General features: G+C 43.3%; 1 protein-coding gene across 5 annotated transcripts in view; it reads left to right on the top strand.

Annotated features, from left to right (window-relative positions):
• nme7 (NME/NM23 family member 7) overlaps positions 1 to 21406 on the top strand; it is a 321021-nt gene that overhangs the window by 123303 nt on the left and 176312 nt on the right. The gene's annotated exons all lie outside the window — the stretch shown is intronic.

Genomic DNA, 21406 nt, shown 5'->3' with positions numbered 1-21406 from the left:
TTCTTTGAACCTAATGACCGGCATCCCAGGTTTTTAAAAGATCTGCAGCGATAGCAATGGCTATGAAATTCCAGAAATCCTTAGATTCTGGAACAGTTCCTAAGGATTGGAAGCCAGCAAACATAATCGTGCTATTTAAGAAAAGAGAAAGCGGGGAACTATACGCTGGTTAGCTCAACATCAGTAGTAGGCAAAATGCTAGAAAATGTTTGTAGGGACATGGTAACAGGGCACTTTGAAATCATAATATAGTTAAACTGCGTCAACGCAGGTTTATGAAATAAATCGTGTTTGACAAATAAAAACAAAATACTGCAGATGCTGGAAATCTGAAGTGAAAACAAAAAGTGCTGGAAATACTCAGCAGGTCTGAAAACTCTGTTTCTCTCTCCACAGATGCTAACATTTCAGGTCAATTACCATTCATAAGAGTTCTAATGAGGAGAGATTGAATAGAGGTTTAGAAGAATGAGAGATGATCTGATTTGAAACATATAAAATTCTCAAGGGACTTGACAAGGCAGATGCTGAGAAAATGTTCCCCTGGCTGGGGAGTTTAGAACACGGGGTTACCATCTCAGAATAAGAGGTCGGCCATTTAGGACTGAGATGAAGGGGAATTTCTTCACTCAGAGGATTGTGAATTTTTGGAGTTCACTATAAAAGAGTGCTGTGTTTGCTCAGTCGTTGAGTGTATTTTGGATAGAGGTCAATAGATTTTTGGGTATATTGGGATAGTGCAGGATGATGGAGTTGAGGTAGAGGATCAGCTATGAACTTATTGAATGGTGGAGCCGACTTGAAGGGCCAAATGGCCTACTCTAGTTTCTATTTCCGATGGTTTTGATTTCCTTCCCTGCGCACCCCCCCCCCCCCCCCCCCAAAACCAAAGAAAATCTATCCTATCAAATCGGTTTAACCTTTTAAACACTTTGATCAGGTCATCCCTCAATCTTGCATTCCAGGGAATACAAGTCATCTTTATGTAATTCCCTCTATTTAACCCTTTAAGCCCTGGTATAATTTTGGTGAATCTGTGCTGCTCTTCCTCTATGGCCCATATATGCTGCCTGAGATGCGATGCCCAAAACTGAATGCAGTACTTCAGATGGAGTCTGACCAAGGCTGTATACAGCTGTAGCATATGCTCCTCCCCTTTTGCATTCCAGCTTCTTTGAGATGAAGAGCTGCATTTCATCAGCTTTTGGATTGCTTTTTGTACTTGGCCACTACCTTTAAATGATTTGTGTACTTGGACTCCTAAATCTCTTTGCACTGCTCGAGTTCCTAATTTCTCACTATTTAGAAAATACTGATCTCTCTTTGGTCCAAAGTGGATGAACTCACATTTGTCCACAATAAACTCCATCTGTTATAGTTTTTTCCACTCACTTAATCTGTTTAGTGTCCTTTGCAACTTCCTGCTCCATCTGCACAATTTATTGTTCTAATTTGCTGTTATCTGTGAACTTGGAACTGTGAACTCTCTCTTAATTCATCCAAGTCATTAATAAATATGGTGAAATGTTGAGGCCCAGAAGAGTTCCCTGGGGAATATCACTCCTCTCATCCTGCCAGTCTAAGTATCCCTTTATTCCCACACACAGTCTCCTAACTGCCAACCAATTTCCAACCCAAGTAAAAAAGACTACCTCAATTCCATGCACTGTCAATTTTTGTCAAGGATCCTTTGTGTCGAAGTTTATTAAAGGCCTTCTGGAAGTCCATATATATAACATCCTTAGAATACTCCCTTGTCTATCTTATTAGTGACCTCTTTATTTAAAAAAATCAATTAGATTAGTCAGATAGAACTCACCTTTAACAAAGCCATTCTGGCTCTCTCCAACCAACTCATGTTTGTTTAATTGTTCAGTTACTCTAACTTTAATGACAGATTCTAGTAACTTGCCTACAGCTGGTATTAAACTAACCGGCCTGTAGTTTCACTTCGTTGTGCTGCAGCTTATAGAGATGAACATAAGTTTACTCAGAAATGTGTGGATATTCACCTGTGCTTCTTCTTTGGCCTCCTTGTCTCAAGAGACAATGGCAATGGGTAAGCGCTTGGAGGTGGTCAGTGGTTTGTGAAGCAGCACCTGGAATGGCTATAAAGGCCAATTCTAGAGTGACAGACTCTTCCACAGGCGCTGCAGATAAAATTGGTTGTCGGGGCTGTTACACAGTTGGCTCTCCCCTTGCGCTTGTCTTTTTTCCTGCCAACTGCTAAGTCTCTTTGACTCGCCACCCTTTAGCCCTGCCTTTATGGCTGTCCGCCAGCTCTGGCGATCACCGGGAACTGACTCCCACGACTTGTGATCAATGTCACAGGACTTCATGTCGCGTTTGCGGATGTCTTTAAAGCGGAGACATGGACGGCCGGTGGGTCTGATACTTCAAATCCCCAGCATTACCACTCCCATTCATGATTTCTGTTTAGCTGACCAGGCTGGTATGCTCTGCATGTATAACAAGAATAATAGATTTTAAGACTGGCATCTTTCACCTGATCCTGTGAGGAATCTAACTGGATGTCTACCAAGAGGGAGTGGTTGAGGCACTCCATCTAGGCATTTTGTTATTTTAATCCATGTATAATTTTCTGATGTTGACAAATATCCCAAAATATCGACCCTATTGATTCTTGCATGGGAAATAAGTTAAATTCATGTGCTATTCAAAATCAGATGTACCATTGGGATAGTTAACCAACTAGACTCAATTGACAGAGAGGTTTCTTAAAGTGGAAGTGTTTACAGATGTGGATTATGTTTGCAAAAACTGTTCTAGTCAGGTTTGTTCAGAAGAATAATGAAGTCCAAAATTTCATGTTGAAGATTATCAATAGGCTTGAGTGAGGTCATAGATTTTGGATTGGTAATTTAGGCTAGGTATTGCAGCACATTCTAAAATTGTCTCCCAGGAGAAATGTAATTTTTTTCCAGTACAGCTTGACTGCCTGATTCAGATGAGACAGTGGTTTCTTTTTTCATTTTTCAGTGCCTTAAATTAGCTTTAAGTATTGATCAACATGGAAGTTTCATATCAAATTAAAAGACAGCATCATGACTTTTTGATTGGGAATCTTGCTGAACTAGGACTGGAAGCTTGCTTTAGAAGACGGGCGGCGCAGTGGTTAGCACCGCAGCCTCACAGCTCCAGCGACCCGGGTTCAATTCTGGGTACTGCCTGTGTGGAGTTTGCAAGTTCTCCCTGTGTCTGCGTGGGTTTCCTCCGGGTGCTCCGGTTTCCTCCCACAGCCAAAAGACTTGCAGGTTGATAGGTAAATTGGCCATTATAAATTGCCCCTAGTATAGGTAGGTGGTAGGGAAATATAGGGACAGATGGGGATGTGGTAGGAATATGGGATTAATGTAGGATTAGTATAAATGGCTGGTTAATGGTTGGCACAGACTCGGTGGGCCGAAGAGCCTGTTTCAGTGCTGTATCTCTAAATCTAAATCTAAAAAATCTAAAGACCTCTGAGACATACCACAGAAGTAGGAGGTAGCAGCCTCTCAGCTGCCTGAAAAATATTATTTAACCATAAAAATCTTGACTGTTGCTCTTGGGGTCAGTGCACAGGAAAACCATCTAAGCACGCTTAAGATGAATTTTGAACAGTGTACACAATTTCTTGACAGGTGGCTGTGGTGCCCCATGTTCCAAAAAGGTAAATGGTGGGAAACACTTGATTTTATACATAACAATGAGCACAAACATCCTGACAGAAGTTTCACAAAACACAGAATACAACTGTACATTAGAAATTCATTCCTTCTGTATAAAGGATAATAGTTCATGGGTATAAAGTAACTGAACTGAAGTTGTCAATGAGTATACATATTGATTATACAATTCATAAAAAACTATGCAGAATAAAAACGTAATGAGTAACTTAAATGTAAGCAGTGACTTAAGTTTTAAAAGTAGCAAGTAAATTAATGGTGAAACTGAGTAATAGATTATTAATTTTAGTGATTAATTTTACTGTATTATAAAAGAAATCGGTAATTTAGTTATAAAACAGAGTAACTCGTTGATTAAGATTTAGTTAACATACTGTTTGATGTGTTCTGTTGCTGAAGCTCAGTGCTGTTTATCCAGGCCACCACCTGTGAAAAAACGTCTTACAATCAGTAGGACTGGTTTCTGCCATTTTTCTGTAAGTGACCGAGACACTGCAGGAGTTCTTGGGGCTGTTGCTTAACTTGGAGGACAGGGAGTGAGCATGGGGTGGAGAATAACAACAGTGGTAATAATAGTCAAAGTTAGGCAGATGAACATTGCCAATTTTCAATGCCTGCAATTGCATACCACATGGAGAAGTGCAATGGGTCCATGTGTAAATGGGTGGGAAAACTGGGACTGAGAACTATAGAGGTTGTGCATGCATACAATATAAACCAGATTGGACAAAGGCTCTGGATATGAAATTCGTTAATGTAGCGCTGCAGGAGGCACATATGGCCACTTCTTGTGCAGCCTGCACGGCCTCTTGCAAGGGCGAAAGCAGGTGTGTCCCCTGCATGCAGCAGAAGGTGTTGATTTTGCTTTAGCCTGATGTCTCATGGCCCAACCTGCTGATGTGACGCCAGGATCCAAATTTGGACAACTAATGTACAGGCAGTGTCTGTATTGTTTACTCAAAAAGTGTGATGCTGCAAGATGGGTCCTGCAGTAGCATTATTTAAAGTGTCAGGCACCCTGATTGCAGGTAAGGTAACTTTTTGAAACTCTTTCTATTGCAGTGTGTTTGAAAGTACTTGAGTGTTTTTGTAGGTGTTTTGGTGAGTTCATGCATTTGCCAGAGATTATTGCCTCATCCTGACAGGGATGGTAGAGGAGTAGGCGACCTGTGCACACAAAAGCTACAACAGGTATTCAGGCGGCAGTGACAGTGTCTCTGGGTCTGCACCATGACGGAGATGGAGCAGAGGCAGTGGAGGGGAAAGCTGTGCACCATCCGCTGTACCAAGTTGGAGCCAGACTCCTCCATGCTCCTTGACAATGATAGGAGCCTGTCTGACAGGCCAGCCAATGCACCCATCATCTTGTGTGCATGCCCATTCAGTACTCTCCTGTATGCTACCCCACTGAAGTCCTCATGCGAGTCCTCTGTAGCAGCACTTGTCTGTCATCTCTCCCTCTGGTGAGCTGGCAAACAAACCATCCTTTGCCCCTGGCCTGACTGCAGCCCACTTGTGCTCATATGACTCACCACGTACTGATCCTAACTCTGTACTAGTCTCCAAGAGCAGTGCCAGCATTTGAGCTGATGGCTGAGTGTCAGATCAAGTGACTGGGTCTCTTCAGCAGTGCTGTGCTGCTGCTCTCTTCCCTTCTTCTGGGACTCCTTTGGTTGGCCAGATGGAAGTTCTTGGGTGTCTGAAAGCAGGAACTCAGAAGCAGAGGTTGGTGAGAAGCAAGCAAACCATGGTCACACCATTAGCAGCTTGTCAGATAGCAGGATGAGGGTATGCTGGGAGTTCAATCAGAGCATAGGGAAGATGTCGTTATCTTCAATGTTCTCAGTGATGCCAGATGCTAGGGGCTACATCGCTGCTGACACCATGATGCAGAGAATCATCCCATCATCCCCTTCATAGGGCTCAGGAGATGTAGATATCCATGTCCCCTGCCAGTTCTTCTCTGCTCCCTTCTATTGTGTGCCATCTTGTCCTGCAAGAGAAGTGGGGAGGGGTGGGGGAACGTAGAATGTCAGTGGTTGTGTAGCACTGTGCTTGGTTGATGTGCCTACCATAGCTGAATAACTGGAGGTATGTGGAAGCAATGAGAGGTGGGTGTTGTGTGTAAGGGTGAGGTGTAGTTAACTGAATGTTAGGCAGGTGTCTTGAGTGCCAGGGAGTGCTGCTGGGTGAGTGATGGTGTGGTGCATTGAGAGGTTGGTGGTGTGGTGGGTACAGATGTCATGTGAAGATGCATTCACCAACATTGACCACCTGCGTGATGTCATTAAACCTCTTGTGGCACTGCTGCCAGGCCATCAGGTCCAGACTCCAGGAGTTTACCGAACTGACCACCTGCTCCCCCGCCCTTCTGAAGGCGGTCCTTCCTGGTCCCCTGCGGGACCATGGCATGTCTCCTCCTGCCCGCCTCCACTACTAATGCCTGAGGCGCCACAACTGTCACTATGGCTCCCTCTGTCTCCCCTGGTGTTCACTTTACAAGGATTTACAATGCATCAATCTATTTGTGCAGCTTGCATTTAAGAAGAAGGCTGTACCTCATTGTCTGGAAACAATGCTGTCAGGGCCTCCTGCTGTTCGCAGAGCTTACTGGCAGTGTTCAGGAGCAGACAGCAGTGCTGCTGGCACACTGGCTAATGGCACAATTATGTAAATGAGGTTGGTACATATATTTCGCAAGTTACCCTCCTAGATCTGAACAGGTGCCACCAGGTCGCAATCATGACTCTTGTGCCCCAAAAAATGGGGCTATCCAATTTCTAGCCCGAGGAGTTCCAAAAGCTGCTGAGCAAACTCTAGGCAAGGAGCACAAGCCCATGTAGGGAAACTTTTGTAAGATGGCATTAATAAATATATGGTAAGTTTAGTGATTTTAGTTTTCCAAATTCTTTCTTTTTTTTGTCATAGACAATGCTTGTAACTTTGATCAGGGCTGTGAGCAGGACGGAAATCTAACTGAAGGTGAGGGCAGTTCTGTTACAGTTGGGGTGTTCACAACTGCAGGCGGACCTTGCAATGTTTTATTGGCACTATATAATGGAAAACTTTTGAGTATCTTTATGATGCATGTGAACGATTTTTTGTGGGGTGGTACTTATGAATTTGAAAAGAATATTATTCATCGAATTATGGAAGAATTTAAAATTGACAGTCAAACTTCTGGGGCTTTTAAATATGTGGGTTTGGAGATAAAACCAGATGAGTCGGATGTAGTTTTACATCAACATTCTTACTTGGAAAATGTGAGACGCATCACAATTGGTCGCACCAGATCGGGACAGAAAGACGCAGCTGCGTCCAAGGATGAAGTGGAACAGCTGAGAAGTCTTGTCGGACAGCTCAATTGGTTAGCCTCACAGACGAGACCAGATGCAAGTTTTGATGTGCTAGAACTTAGTCTTGTGATGAAACATCCTAAGGTTGAAGACCTCCTGAGGGTAAACAAAACTTTAAAAACAATTAGAAGTAGAGAAGTGTATGCTGAAGTTCCCAGCTTTGGGTGATCCCCCAAAAAATGAAATTAATGGTTTTTAGTGATGCCTCGCATGCAAACCTTGGTGATGGGTTTTCCAGTGCAGGAGGGTTTGATGTATTCCTAGTGGGAGAGAATGGGAAAAGTTGCCTGTTGGCATGGGAGGCCAAGAAAATAAGAGTGGTGAAGAGCACACTAGCCGCTGAAACTTTTGCACTCGTGGATGCTGTTGATATGGCGTTATATTTGTCCAAGACCTTATAAAAGAGAGACTGAAAGGACAATACCAATTGAATATTACATAGATAATCGATCTCTGTGGGATAATATACATTCTTTAAAGTAATTGGTAAAAGAAGCAAAAGCGGCACGAGGAAAAACTTTTTCACGCAACAAGTAGTTAAGGTCTGGAAAGCGCTGCCTGAGAGTGTGGTGGAGGCAGGTTCAATTGAAGCATTCAAAATGGAATTAGATTGTTATATGAAAAGGAAGAATGTGCAGGGTTACGGGGAGAAGGCAGGGGAATGGAACTTTGCTCTTTTGGAGAGCTCGTACGGACACGATGAGCCAAATGACGACCTTCTGCATTGTAACAATTCTGTGATACTGTGATTGGACAAAAAGCATAAATGAAAAAAGTCTGAGGATCGACATAGCCAGTTTAAAGCAAGTGTTGGAAAGAAAAGAAATCTCTAAGCTAAGATGGGTAAATACTAGTCATCAGCTATCAGACTGTTTCACCTGGAGGAATGTCTCTACTGAAAAGTTGTTGACTGTTCTAGAAGGAGGATATCTGGCTAAGTAACGTTTGGGAATCTGATTTTTTTCTATATACTTGCCTGTAAATATGTTTTTCCATAAAAGAAAGGGAATCTGACAATGTTGAAAATGCTGGTCCCTTTAATCAAACAGGACTCATTTCAGTGTTAATAGAGAGCAGGTGATGCTCATTATAGTTTTGCATTTAAGGGCTGGGTTTTTGCCCAGTGGGGGAGTTATGTCTGGACAGAGAGTTAGTCCAGTAGGGAAGAGTGGGAACAGATATTTGTACTGAACTATGAATTGACAATGGAACAGTTATGAATCAGAGTCTGTCATTGGCTTCCTCATTTTGGTGAATGGATATCTGCCTGTTTAACACCCTCAATCTCCCTTACTCTAAGGAGAGCAAGCCCAACTTCTCCAACCTAACCTTGTAGCTAAAATCCTTCATCCCTGGAACTATTCTGGCAAATCTTCATTGTCCCCTCCCAAGTACCCTCACATCCTTCCTAAAGTGTGTAACCAGAACTGGCGCAGTACTCCAGTTGTAGCGTACTAGAGCTCAATAAGGGTCCAACATGACTTTCCTGCTTTTCTACTCTATGCCTCTATTTATGAAGCCCAAGATCCCATAAGCTTTGCTAATTACTCTCTCAATATGTCCTGCTACCTTCAAGGATCTGTGCATATGGATCCCAAGGTCCCCCGTCCCTGTACACTCTTTAGAACTGTGCCACTAAGTCTATATTGCCTCTCTCTATCCCTTCTGCCAAAATGCATCATCTCACACTTCTCTGTATTAAATTCCATCTGTCATTTGTCTGTCCATTCTGCTAGCTTACCTATGTCCCGTTGCAGTTGATTGGTATAATCCTCATTGTTTGCCACACCTCCAAGTTTGGTATCACTGCACTGAACCTTGGGGAACAACATTGTCTGCCATCCTCCAGTCTGTCAAACAACCATTTACCACGACTCGGTGTTTACTGTCCTTAAGCCAATTTTTTTTAAATCCAAGCTGATACTGATCCTCCGATTCCATGAGCCTCAATTTTGTTAACTATCTATTTTGTGCTTTGTCAAATGCATTCTTAAAATCCATACAGACAACATCATTGCTTTCCCTTCATCAGCCTTCTTTGTTACTTCATCAAAAATTCAATTAGATTAATCAAGCATGATCTGCCTTTACAAATCTGTGCTGGCTGTCCTTAATCAACTCGACTCTCTCCAAGTACCTGTTGATTTTTTCCCCCCTGATTATTGTTTCTTATGCTGTTAAATTGACCGACTTGTTGTTGCTAGGAATATCCTTACACTCTTCCTTGAATAAGGGTGTCACATTTGCCACTCTCCAATCCTCTGACACCTCCCCCGTATCTAGGGAAGATTGGAAGATTATGGCAAGCCCTTCTGCTATCTCCCCGCCCATTTCCTTTTGCAACCTAGAATGTAAGCCATCCAGACCAGATGACGTTTTCACTCTAATCATAGACAGCCTTTCAAGTACATCCTTCCTATGAATTTTCACCCCATCCATTACCTCTACTTTCTCTGCTTCTGCTGATATTTTGTCAGATTCCTCTTCCTTGGTAAATACTGTTACAAAGTACTTATTAAGTATTCTAACCTTGTCCTGTGCATCTAAGCTTATATCACCTTCAATAGGCCCCACTTATGATCTACATGCCAGTAGAAGATTTTTGGGTTCTCCTTTATATTAACTGCCATTCTACTCTCATTATTCTATCTTGGCCAATCTTTTCTTCTTCACTTCCCCTCTCAACTTACTGTATTTGGCCTGGTTCTTACTTGAAGAATTTGCCTGACATACTTCATACACCCTCATTTTTGTTTGGTTTCATCATATTCTTTCTCCCTCATCATCCAAGGAGCCGTGGCTCTGGTTCCTTTACCTTTTGCCCTTGTTGGAATGTACCTAGCCAGTACTTGAAACATCTCCTCCTTAAACACAAGAAAGAGGAGCAGAAGTGGACCATATGGCCCATCGAGCCTGCTCCGCCATTCAATACGATCATGGCTGATCTTGGGTTTCAATTCCACTTTCTTGCCCGCTCCCCATATCCCTTGATTCCCTGCAAGACCAAAAATGTATCTATCCCAGCCTTTAAATGTATTCAATGATGCACAACCCTCTGGGGTAGAACATTCCAAAGATTCACAACCCTTTGAGTGAAGTAATTTCTCCTCATCTCAGTCCTGAATGATTGTTGCCTTATCCTGAGACCGTGTCCCCGTGTTCAAGATCCCCTAACCAGTGGGAACAATCTCTCCGCTTCTACCCTATCAAGCCCTTTCAGAATCTTCTATGTCTCAATTAGATCGCCTCTCGTCCTTCCAAACTCCACAGAATATAGGCCCAATTTACTCAGCCTCTCATCATAGGACAACCCCCTCATCCCAGGGATCAACCTAGTAAATCTTGCAGCACTGCATCCAGTGTAAATATATCCTTTCTTAAATGTGGAGACCAAAACTACACGCAGTATTCCAAGTGCAGTCTCCCCAAAGCCCTGTACAATTTCAGTAAGGCTTCTTCATTCCTCTACTCCAATCCCCTTGCAATAAAGGCCAACATGCCATTTGCCTTCCTAATAGCCTGCTGCACCTGCATCTTAACTTTGTGCGTTCCTTGTACGAGTACCCCAAAGTCTCTCTTAACATCAACACATACCAGTTTCACACCTTTTTCAAAAAAATTCTGCTTTTCTATTTTGTTACGACCAGATGAGAAAGGGTCTAGGGGTTCCCTCTCAGCCTTTGCCTGGTTTAACCGTAACGGGTTAATTTTAAAAACACTGTGTTTTAGCTCCACCTCAGTGAATCCTTGTTCACTTTCCAATTGTAAGGCAAAGAAATCAATCAGACAGGTTTTCGTAGATTTAAACAAGAAAGGTGGAAGTTTATTAACCTTAAACTCTAATTCGGTTAACGAATACGCTACTTGACCACGCTAGCATGCATATGCGATAAACACACGCAGATAGAGACAGAACAAGTAGAAAGATTAAAAGGGAAAAGTTTGAGGCAATAGCTGGGTTGTAATTACAGTCCTTTGAATTAGATGTGGCGTCTTTGATTGCCGTTAAGTCTTGCTGTTCGTTGTGGCCCAGTGCACGCTTTAACTTGTTCCAATGTCTTTTCTCTCTTGAGGTTTAAGTGACTTCATTGGGTCTGGAGGTTTGTGAGAAAGTGACAGCGAGCCAGGCAGGAGAGAGGCTCTCTTTTTCCAGGTTCAGTTGCAATCTGCAGTCTGTCTTCAGACTGTCCTGTGAGCACAATTCAAAACGCCAAGTTGGCCAGTAGGTTAGTCATGTGACTAGCCTCCTTGTTTGGGAACAACCGCTGCTGTGGTTTGTGGATTTCAAAGTTTTCGGTGGGGGGGTGTAGTGCTGTCTCTTACAGCGACAAGATGTGGATCACCATTGCCCAGACCATTCTCTGTTAATTGAATCAGTGAGCATTCCCATTGTCTTTTCCTAGGCGACTGTCTCTTAGTATCCAAATGTCCTCCAGCCAAATGTCTGGTGATCTCTTTAAACAAGTAATTTCTTCATTCCAGCAACATTTTAAAATTAGTGTTCATATGACAAAATTAATATGCCTCATTCTTGGCAGGTGAGGCTGTTCATAGCACCTCCACGCCCAGCAGAATAAAATGTGATTTTTTTTTTAAAACAACATACCATTAAAAGGGACTAGAGAGAAGATAAGTACAGGAAAACTCACATGCATCTCTCCCATTCATTCAGAAATCCTAACAGTTGTTACAGCCTGTTTTTTCTTTGTGGCAGTGCTGTTTTGAACTGCTCTTTTTGGCAATAAACATGTGGTTTTTGGGGAAATTTTTCAGTTTTCACATTTCCATGACTGTCAAGGGTGTCTTTGTTCTTGTTGAGGTCTGCAGGGGGAAGGTTAGGTTTAATTAGCCCCAGGTTGGAATTCTGCTCATGGGTGTGGCAGTGGGCAGTTTTATTCTGAACTCTCTTTCAGTTCTTTGATCAATCATGCAAGGGCTTTTCACCTTAAGGGATGCTTGGTTCCCTTTTTTCCTGACTGTGGGGCCAGATTCTTTGCTAATCTTCCCTTTGTCCTCTGAGACACTCCTGCTTACAGGTATTTGCCCAGATTCTGCTGCACTCCACTGCGGCACTTCGACTAGGTGAGGCATCACCCTCACGGTTTCTCTGCCCTCTTGAGGACTTTCTTTGTCTCTGCACGTTCCTGTAAATGCTGTTTGCAGCTCTGGTGGGGTGCTACTAGTGTCTGCATTTACATAGGAGGATCTGGAGTCTAACTTTTCAAATATTTTGTGGTTGGCTGACCGAACAGTAGGGATTTCCATTTGGGATTCCTCCCGGACTTCCTTTAACCAGCCCTTTAGGTCCCTTTTTCCACTTTCTTTTCTAACATTTTGCCAGCCTGTCCCCTTTTGTTCTCAGCAGGGGTCCCTTACAGTTCACCAGCCCTCGGCGGAGGGTCCTCCAAACACCAATACAGGACTTAAGGGTGCAGTTTTCACTGTAGGTTGGGGCTTCCCCTCAATCTGGCACCTGTGGCAAGTCCTACAGTACTCCTCCACATCTTTGTGTAGTTTTGGCCAGTCAAACTGCTGTCTTAGGTGGGCTTTGGTTTTTTGTATGCTGACATGTACAGCCACTGTAATCTCATGGGTCATTCTTAATATCATTACCTAGGAGCAGGCCAACCCTGTCCACAGGCAAATTAGGGACAATCCCTGCGGTCACCCGTCCCGAAACTAGGTCGCACTCCAAGTGCACCTAGTGTCAAGGTATAGGCATATACTGCCCTCCAATACCATTCACCACCATTCTGGTTTTTACTGCAATCTCCGTGGGAAAGGTCAGGCCTTTTCCCAGTTAAAGGGATCTAGTGGCAACTGTGTCCCTGAGGATCACCTATAGGCTTGTTTGCCCCACTCGAGGGGTATGGGGTTACTCTCCCTTCAGACACAAAACCCTGATAACCTTCAAGAATCCTATTAAATTTTCCTGCACTTGCAGCGGTTAGCTTCCTGGGTCTCACTGTTATTGCAGTTAAAGCCACAGCTTGTTCTGCTGTGCTTTCCATCAGGGTCTCTTCTCCTTCACTGAGCAGGTGTGCCCTGATCAACCCTACAGGTTTTCCCTTTAGTTTCCAGCAGTCAGCTCTTAGATGCCCTGCTTTATTACAATGGAAGCACACAGTTCTCTGGGTCTCACTCCTACTTACAGCACCTTCTTTTTTGGCTGGAGGAGGGCCCCCTGTGTCTCCTGCTTTTTGTTCCTTCCCAGGACTGCTTGGGCTTCTATCAGCTTCCCACCCTTTGTTCTTTTTGGGTTTGTGGGGGTGACTAGGAAAGGTTTTCCTCTGGGGAACCGACTTATAAATGAGAGCAAACTCATCAGCCAGCACTGTGGCTTGCCAGGCTCTATGAGCCTTCTGTTCCTCTACATGTGTCTTTGTGGAGAGTGGGAGAGAGTTTTTAACTTCCTCGAGCAAAATAACCTCTCTGAGATTTTCATAGCTGAGCTGCACTTGTAAGAACCCTCAGCCACTGGTCAAAAACCAGCTGCTTATTTTTCTCAAACTCCAGGCAAGTTTGATCAGCTTGCTTCTTGAGGGTTCTAAACTTTTGGCAATCGGCTTCGGGTACTAACTCGTATGCCCTGAGGATAGCATTTTATGTCAGTTCATAATTGGATGAACTCTCATCTGGCAACATGGAATAAACCTCATGGGCTTTTCCAGTTAGCTTGTGTTGTAGCAGCAGAGTCCAAGCCTCAGCTGGCCACTTTAACTGCCTTGCAAGTTTTTGAAAAGGCACAAAAAATGCTTCCATTTCTCCGTCATTGAATTTTGGGATCAGTTGGGAAAGTTTTAACAATTCTGTACCCATCCCTGAATTATGATCCTCCATTTGGCCATGCTTTCACTGGGGTTACTCTGTCGTCCCCCAGTTAACTCAAGTCGCCTCAGCGCTCTCTCTTCACATTCCTTCTGGAAGGCTCTTTCTTTCTCTCTCTCCTGTCTCTCTCTTTCCCTTTCCCTGTCTTCTAATTCAAGTTTCCTCTGTTCCAATTGTATCTTTGCTAGCAATCCCCTGTCAGAGTCTATTTCTGACCCTATTTCTGCTTCTTCAGATTCAAGGGAAAAATGGTTGGCCACTAGCCTTAGGAGTTCAGACTTTCTAGCCTTGACACGGACAGTAATCCCATACTGCTCAGCCATTTTCCTCAACGCCTCCATAGACAGTGCTTTTAAATTATCCCAAGTTACTTCACCCTGGCTTGGGGAGCTATTGGCTTCAGTCGCAGACGTGTTAGTATTCGAGCACACACAATCATAAGAAAACCTCGATTGAAGTCTTTTCTCTTTTTGATTGGGATCAATTTGGCTTCCCATTTCCAATTTCTCATTTGTGTGTGGGTCAAATCCAGGACGCTAGCCCCCAAATTTCTGTTATGACCAGGTGAGAAAGGGGCTTAGGGGTTCCCTGTCAGCCTTCACCTGGTTTAACCGTAATCAGTTCCGAAGAAGGGTCACTGACCTGAAACGTTAACCCTGCTTCTCTCTCCACAGATGCTGCCAGACCTGCTGAGTATTTCCAGCATTTCTTGTTTTTATTAACCGTAACAGGGTTTAATTTTAAACACACCGTGTTTTAGCTCTCCCCTCAGTGAATCCTTGTTCACCACTTTCCAATTATAAGGCAAAGAAATCAATAAGACAGGTTTTCGTAGATTTAAACAAGAAAGGTGGAAGTTTATTAACCTTAAACTCTAATCCGGTTAACGACTACGAATGCACAACGCGACCACACTAGCATGCATATGTGATAAACACACATGCAGATAGAGACAGAAATGTAAAAAGAATAAAGGGGAAAAGTTTGAGGCAATAGGTGGGTTGTAATTACAGTCCTTTGAGATCGATGTGGAGTCTTTGGTTGCCCGTAAGTCTGGCTGTTCATTGTGGCTCAGTGCACACTTTTAATTTGTTCCGATGTCAGAGTCTTTTCACTCTTGAGGTTTAAGCGACTTCATTGGGTCTGGGTGTTTGTGAGAAAGCGAGAGCGAGCCAGCCTTGTTCCAGTTTCAGTTGCAATCTGCAGTCCGTCTTCAGACTGTCCTGTGAGCACAATTCAAAACGCTAAGTTGGCCAGTAGGTTAGTCATGTGACTAGCCTCCTTATTTGGGAACAACCGCTCTTGCGGTTTGTGGATTTCAAAGTTCTCAGTGGGGGTGGGGTGGGGTGCGGGGTGGTGGGTGTAGTGCTGTCTCTTACAGCGACAAGATGTGGATCACCATTGCCCAGACCAATCTCTGTCAACTGAATCAGTGAGCACTCCCATTGTCTTTTCCTAGGCGATTGTCTCTTAGTACGCAAATGTCCTCCAGCCAAATGTCTGCTGATCTCTTTAAGCAAGTCATTTCTTCACTCCAGCAACAGTTTAAAATTAATGTTCATATGACTAAATTAATATGCCTCATTCTTGGCAGGTGGGGATCTTCATGACAATTTTAATGACCAAAGTGAACAACTTGGCACTTTTCTACATTATGCTCCATTTGCCATCTTGTTGCCTACACACTTAACCTGTCTATATCTCTTTGCAGCCTCTCTACTTCCTCCCTGCAGCTTACATTTCCACTGAGCTTTGTATCATCAGCAAAGTTAGATACATTATTCTCTGTCTCTTCATCCCAAGTCATGAATATAGAATGTAAATAGTTGAGGCCCCAGCACTGATCCTTGTGGCACCCCACTATTCACTGCCCGCCAACTTGAAAATGCCCCATTTATGCTCACTCTCTGCTTCTTGTCTGTTAACCAATCCTCTATCCACGCTCTAATATATTGCCCCCAATAGCATGAGCCTTTATCTTGCCTATTAATCTTTTATGTGGCACCTTATTGAATGTCTTTTGAAAATCCAGGTATACTGCATCCACTGGTTCCCCTTTATCTACCCCACTAGTTACATCCTCAAAAAACTAATAAATTTGTCAAACAGGATCTCCCTTTAGTAAAGCCATGCTGACTTGTTCTAGTTATACTATGCTTTTCCAAGTGCAATGTTAAGACTTCCTTAATAATAATTTCCAACATCTTCCCAACAACTGATGTTTAGCTAACTGGCCTGTAGTTCTCTGCTTTCTCTCTACCTCCTTTCTTGAAAAGTGGAATAACATTTGCTAACTTGCAATCTGATGGGACCATTCCTGAATCTAAGGAATTCTGAAAATCATAGCCAACGCATCCATTATCTCTGCACCTATCTCTTTTAGAACCCTAGGATTTAGGCCATCTGGTCCTGGGGACTTGTCAGATTTTAGTCCCTCAAGTTTTTCCAATACTTTTTCTTGATTGATATCAACATCCATAATTTCCTCACTGTTTTAAGCCCCTAGGTTACTACCTATTTCTGGTATGGAACTTGTCTCTTCTACTGTGAAGACTGACACAAAATATTTGTTCAATGCCTCTGCCTTTCCACATTCCCCATGATGATTTCTCCTATCTCTGCCTCAAAGGGACCAACATCTACTTTAGCCACACTCTTCCTTTTTATGTACTTATAAAAGCTCTTGCAATCTGTTTTTATATTGCTGGTTAGTTTACACTCATTCTATTTTATCCCTTTTTATCAACTTTTTGGTGGCCCTTTGCTGGTTTCTAAAACACTGCCAATCCTCAGACTTGCTACTATTTTTTTGCAACATTGTAAGCTTCTTTTAGTCTCACACTCTTAACTATCTGAGTGAGTCACGGATTGTCTTTCTGGACGAGTTTTACCTTTTGAACGGAATGTATTTTTGTTGAACCCTTTGAATTGTATCTTTAAATGTTTCCCACTGTTTATTTACCATCATACCTTCCAGTCTATTTACCCAATTAACTTTAGCCAGTTCTCCCCTCATACCTTTGTAATTGGTTTTGTTTAAGATTCTTGTTTGTGATTGAAATGTGTTATTTTCAGAACTAACATGAAATTCAATGGTGTTATGATCACTATTTCCCAGTGGATCTTTTACTATTAAATTGCTTATTAACCCTGCTTCATTACATAATACGAGATCTAAGATAGCTTTATCCCGAGTTGGTTCTACAATGTATTGCTCCAAGAAACTATCTCGAAAGCATTCTACAAATTCATCTTCTAGACCACTATTGCCAATTTGATTGTCCTAGTCTATATGCAGATTAAAGTCCCCCACAATTAATACAGTAACTTTTTTTACATGCTCCAATAATTTCTCGTTTAATGTTCTGTCCTATAACAATTTCTGTTTGGGGTAAGGGCCACCAAACAGTTGATAAAAAGAGAAAAAATAGAATGAGAGTAAACTAGCCAGCAATATAAAAACAGATTGTAAGAACTTTTAAGTACATAAGTACATAAAAAGGAAGAGAGTAGCTAAAGTAGACATTGGTCCCTTAGAGGCAAAGACAGGAGAAATCATCATGGGGAATATTCCAATACTGTTTTTCCTGTCAGTCTTTTGTTCCATTTTACACTGGCTAGATTACTTGTCATCCCATTGAAATGAGCTCTCTTCCAATTTAGAAATTCTATTTTAGATTGTTCTGTGCTCTTCTACGTTACTAATCTAAACTTTATGATACGACGATCGCTCTTACCCAAGTGTTCCCCCACAGACAGACTGCTCCACTTGGCCCACCTCGTTTCCCAGCACCAGATCCAGCAACAAAAACAAGAAATGCTGGAATCACTCAGCAGGTCTGGCAGCATCTGTGGAAAGAGAAGCAGAGTTAACGTTTTGGGTCAGTGACCCTTCTTCGGAACTGACAAATATTAGAAAAGTCACAGATTATAAGCAAGTGAGGTGGGGGTGGGGCAAGAGATAACAAAGGAGGTCTAGATTGGACCAGGCCACACAGCTGACCAAAAGGTCACGGAGCAAAGGCAAACAATATGTTAATGGTGTGTTGAAAGACAACGCATTAGTACAGATTAGGTGTGAATACACTGAATATTGAACAGCAGCAAGTGCAAACCTGAAAAAAACAGTGGGTAAGCAAACTGAACAAACTAAGATGAAATGAAATAAATGCAAAAAAAGATTGTAAAGAATGTAAAAAAAAAGGAGGAAAAAATAACTAAAAATGAAAGTAAAATGGGGGGTTGTCATGCTCTGAAATTATTGAACTCAATGTTCAGTCCGGCAGGCTGTAGTGTGCCTAATCGGTAGATGAGATGCTGTTCCTCGAGCTTGCGTTGATGTTCACTGGAACACTGCAGCAATCCCAGGACAGAGATGTGAGCATGAGAGTAGGAGGGAGTGTTGAAATGGCAAGCAACCGGAAGCTCAGGGTCTTGCTTGCGGACTGAGCGGAGATGTTCCGCAAAGCGGTCACCCAGTCTGCGCTTGGTCTCCCCATTGTAGAAGAGACCACACTGTGAGCAGCGAATACAGTATACTACATTGAAAGAAGTACAAGTAAATCGCTGCTTCATCTGAAAGGAGTGTTTGGGGCCTGGGATAGTGAGGAGAGATGAGGTAAATGGGCAGGTATTACACCTCCTGCGATTGCAGGGGAAGGTGCTATGGGACGGGGACGAGGTGGTGGGGGTAATGGAGAAGTGGACCAGGGTGTCGCGGAGGGAACGATCCCTTCGGAATGCTGACAGGGGAAGGGAGGGGAAGATGCGACTGGTAGTGGCATCACGCTGGAGGTGGCGAAAATGGCGGAGGATGATCCTTTGGATATGGAGGCTGGTGGGATGAAAAGTGAGGACAAGGGGAACCCTGTCACGGTTCTGGGAGGGAGGGGAAGGGGTGAGGGTAGAGGTGCGGGGAATGGGTCGGACACGGTTGAGGGCCCTGTCAACCACAGTGGGGGGAAATCCTCGGTTGAGGAAAAAGGAGGTCATATCAGAAGCACCGTCATGGAAGGTAGCATCATCAGAGCAGATGCGTCGGAGACGGAGAAACTGGGAGAATGGAATGGAGTCCTTACAGGAGGTAGGGTGTGATCCAGCAATGTCTGCTTCTTAGTTAGACTGAGAACATACTAGTCAAGGAAGTTCTTCTGAATACATTTTGGGAATTCCTCCCCTTCCTTTGTCTTTACTCAACATTATCCCAATTGATAATTGGGTAATTAAAGTCCCCCAGTATCACCACTCTATAGTTCTTGCTCATTTCTGTAATTTCCCTACAGATTTGCTTCTCTGCCTCTCTGATCACTGTAGGCCTATAGACTATCTCCATAGCTTGATCATCTCATTATTGCTTCTACACTCTAACCAAATGTATTCTGTCCTTGCCCCCTCAAGGACATCCTCCCTTTCTAACAGTGCAAAGTCTTCCCTAATCAGTACTGCCACCCTACCTCCCTTTTTCCCTCCCCTATCTTTTCTGAACACCTTGCATTTAAGCGCCCAGTCCTCCCCATTTTAAAGCTATATTTCCGTTAGTGCCACTACATCGTATTCCCATACAGCTCTTTGGGCTTGTGGCTCACCAACCTTATTCATCACGCTTTGTGCATTTACATACATGCATTCTAAACCTGTCCTTGTATTCCTCAGAGTCCATCTAAGTCTTCCATCTAATATGGTACTATCTTCTCTAGTAGTATCGAACACTCTCACTCCTTTATGCACCTTATTCCTCTTTTCTACTTAACTATGCTGGTGCCGATCCCCCTGCCAATTTAGTTTAAACCTTCCTCAGTCCTGTTGAGGTGCAACCCGCTCCTACACCGGAACTGGTTCCAATGCCCCAAGAATCTGAAGCCATTCCTACTGTGCCATGCCTGAAGCCACGCATTAATCCTGCCTATCTTCCTATTTCTGCTCTCACTAGCACGTGGCACTGGGAGTAATTCATATTACTACCATCGAGGTCCTACTTTTTAACTTCCTCCCTCGCTCCTGAAAGTCCGACCGTAGGAACTCAATACCTGCCCCTCCGATATCACTGGTACTGACATGTACCACAACTTCTGGCTCACTCCCTTTCCCCTACACCCTCTCTGTGATTTCCTTTACCCTGGCAGCAAGGAGGCAACATGCCATGCAGGACTCACAATGACGGTTATAGAAACGCCTTTCTGTCTCCCTAACTATGGAATCTCCTATAACGACTGCATTTCTACTTTTCACTCTTCCCTCCTGTGCAGACCCGTTGGTGCCACGGTCTGGACTGCACTCCTTCACAGTGTCATCACTCCCAGCAGACTCCGGTGCTGAGTATTGGTTTGAGAGTGGCACACGCCCCAAAGACGTCTGCACTTCCTGTCTCTTCCTACTCTTCTGGTTGGCCACTCATCTACTATTCCAAATTTCCATTGTCATTGGGGTGACCACCTCCTGGAAGGTATGATCCAGGAAACTCTCATCCTCCCTGATGCTCTGCAGTGACTCCAGCTGCGCCTCGTGCTCACAAATCCTGAACTCAAGCTTAAGCAGCTGAAGATACTTCCTATCCGCATGGTCCACCAAGATACATGAAGTGTCCTAAGGTTCCCACATGGACAGGAATTACAAGCAACAGGCTGCCCATCATGATGTAAAAATTCGTTATTCCCTCATTTAGACTCTAGTTAGTACCTTGTTTAAACTATTAATTTTAGTTAATGCCTCTAGATCAGCTGTGCTAATACTCTAGTAATTCACTTCGTGTTATACTTATCTCAATTTAAATTTTTAATTTCCCAGCTCGTAGTTTGAATGAATGCCCTAGTTTAGAGAGATAGGAAATACTCACCAATCAATCACTTAGCTACTTTCCTGCGACATCTCACTGATTTTATTTTGAACACGCTCACTCATACAAACGCCACCGCCTTTATCTGTTGGTCTCAGGCTTGCTGTCTCCTGATATAGAGAAGAAAAGTCAGGAAGTTATGCTGAACCTATGTATTTCCAAACTAATTCCTGAGATGGAGGGGTTGTCCTATAAGGAATGATCAAGTAGACTGGGCCTTTCTTCTCTGGAGTGTAGAAGAATGAGAGGTGATCTCATTCAAACATACAAAATTCTTACAGGGATCGACAGGGTTAATGCAGGAAGGATGTTTCCCCTGGCTGAGGAGTCCAGAACCAGGAGACACAGTCTCCGAATACAGGGCATTTAGGCCTGAGATGTGGAAGAATTTCTTCACTCAGATTGTGGTGAATCTTTGGAATTCTCTACCCCAGAGAGCTGTGGAATGTTCAAGACTGAGATCGATGTAGATTTCTACATATTAAAAGCATCAAGGGATATAGTGATTGTGCAGGAAAATGCTGTTGAAGTAGATGATCAGCCATGATCTCATTGAATGGCAGAGCGTGTTCGAAGGGCTGAATGGCCTACTCCTGCTCCTATTTCTTATGTTCTTATGTTCTTGTATCCTAAAACACCAGTTCGACACCAGCTGGAGTATTATCTCCATTTCTGGGCAACACACAAGGAAGGACGTGAAG

Source organism: Heterodontus francisci, chromosome 10 (genome assembly GCF_036365525.1).
Source record: "Heterodontus francisci isolate sHetFra1 chromosome 10, sHetFra1.hap1, whole genome shotgun sequence".
Taxonomy (NCBI): Eukaryota; Metazoa; Chordata; class Chondrichthyes; order Heterodontiformes; family Heterodontidae; genus Heterodontus; species Heterodontus francisci.
The sequence above is the reverse complement of the archived record's forward strand: the minus strand, read 5'-3'. Positions and strand labels throughout refer to the sequence as shown.